Source organism: Aotus nancymaae, unplaced genomic scaffold (genome assembly GCF_030222135.1).
Source record: "Aotus nancymaae isolate 86718 unplaced genomic scaffold, 86718_ANA_hifiasm-v0.15.2.pri h1tg000059l, whole genome shotgun sequence".
Taxonomy (NCBI): Eukaryota; Metazoa; Chordata; class Mammalia; order Primates; family Aotidae; genus Aotus; species Aotus nancymaae.
This window is the reverse complement of record NW_026988473.1, coordinates 9735941-9737999: the sequence shown is the minus strand read 5'-3', so window position 1 is coordinate 9737999 and position 2059 is coordinate 9735941.

Below are 2059 nucleotides of genomic sequence, written 5' to 3'. Positions count from 1 at the left end.
TAACTGAACTAGGGGTCAAGCCCTCCCCAGGCTCCTGAGTGACAGGGAAATTCACTATGCAATTCGGATTGCGCAGAGGCTGCTGTGAGGAAGGAAGTGGGGCACCTTCAGCAAGCCTGCGGGCTATAGAGGACCACAAGTGAGTCGTGATTGAGAGGGACACCGACCTCAGGCTAAATCAGAGTCAGCCTTGGCACTCCTACGAGCCAGCCCCTCTCTGACCTAGGAGGCCAGGGGGATCTGGCCTCTGCCCTCCTCTGACCTCATCTCAGCCCATGTTCACTCGAGTCCAACCAGCCGACCTTCCAGCTTCCCCTCCCATGCTAAGCTCCTTCCTGCCTCAGGGCCTTTCTCTTTGCTGACCCCTCTGCCAGAACTATTCTCCCTCTAAATCCTTGCATGGTTGGCTGCTTCTCTTTACTGAGGTTTCAGTAGATATGTCTCCTTTGTAGGGACCTTCCCTGATTTTCCCATGTAAGTAGTTGCCTACTGGATTCTCGCCATCCTCTGTCACATTGTCTTGTTTTACTGTCTTCAGAGCACCAGCAGAATAGGCCCTCCGTCAGATCAGAGACCTTTCCTAACTTTTCACTGTTTTATTCTCAATTGCTGCCCTGTACTTGCCAAATAGGTGCTCAGTAAGTATTGGCTGAATAAATGAATGGAAAGAGTGTCCCCAGGCAACATTTGTAAGAATGCTATCAGGAAGGCTAAAAGCTAAAATAAACGGAGTCTCGCAAAAGCTATAGATTCCAGCAAAAAAAAAAAAAAAAAAAAAAAGCGCCATAGATATCAGCAAAAAAGTGAGTTTTGTCACCCAGGCTTGAGTGCAGTGGCGCAATCTCAGCTCACTGCAACCTCTGCATCCCCAGCTCAAGTGATTCTCCTGCCTCAGCCTCCTGAATAGCTGGAATTATAGGCACGTGCATCATACCTGGCTAATTTTTGTATTTTTAGTAGAGACAGGGTTTCACCATGTTATTCAGGCTGGTCTCGAACTCCTGACCTCATGATCCACCTGCCTTGGCTTCCCGAAGTGCTGGAATTACAGGTGGGAGCCATCATGAGTTTTTAACATGTTAGAGAAGCCAGGCGGAGAGGATGGTGAGAAAGCAGAGCTCTCCACCCCAGGTCTTCCTTCGGTCACTGTAGTCAGGGCCATGTGCTCTCCGTGAGGCAGGCAGAGCCTGGAGGAGAGAAGGGGAGGCTTCGATGGAGCTGCACCACCCCTCGACTTGGAGGAAGCTTAGGTCACCAGCTGTGATGGTATGGGTGACGAAGTTCAGGTCACAACAGACCCAGTTCCTTCCTCTCTTGGCAAGATCACTAGGCTGGCAGATGAGACAAATGCCATCCCAGAGAGCTGAGAGAGTGCTGGCCTGCCGTCAGTGCTGTTCGAGGGGTGGTAGATGAAGCAGTGTGGCCTGCAGAGAAAAGCCCAGGAAAGGAAAGCAGCAAAGAAAAGAGGAGTGCAGCGTCTTTCTTACCTCGCAGACTCCATCTCCAAGGTACAGGGGGCCAGGGCCTGGGCCGGTTCACTGGGGAAAGTCCCGAGGACATGTTTATCTGGGGAGAAGGTAGGGGTGACTTGCCTCTTGCAGATAGGGGAAGTAATGTTCCAAAAGTAGATGTGACTGTCACCCAGGGCACAAGTCACAACACTGATGACCAGTGGGAGGGAGCTGGAGAGCAGAATCTTAGAACTGAGGAGCCCAGAGCTGGTGGGCCGTGGCCGTGACCCGCAGACCTATGTGGTTTGGCTCTGATGGAGTTTAATCACATGGTGGTGAGTTTTTGTTGTAGCCTTTGTTTTTGTTTCTCTTTTCTCTTTTCTTCTTTTTTTTTTTTTTTGAGTTGGAGTCTCACTCTGTCACCTAGGCTGGAGGCTGGAGTGCAGTGGCATGACCTGGGCTCACTGTAACCTCCGCATCTGAGATTCAAGCAATTGTCATGCCTCACCTCTTGAGCAGCTGGGACTACAGGTGCCTGCCACCATGCCGAGCTAATTTTTGTATTTTTAGTAGAAACAAGTTTCACCATGTTGGCCAGGCTGGTCTCC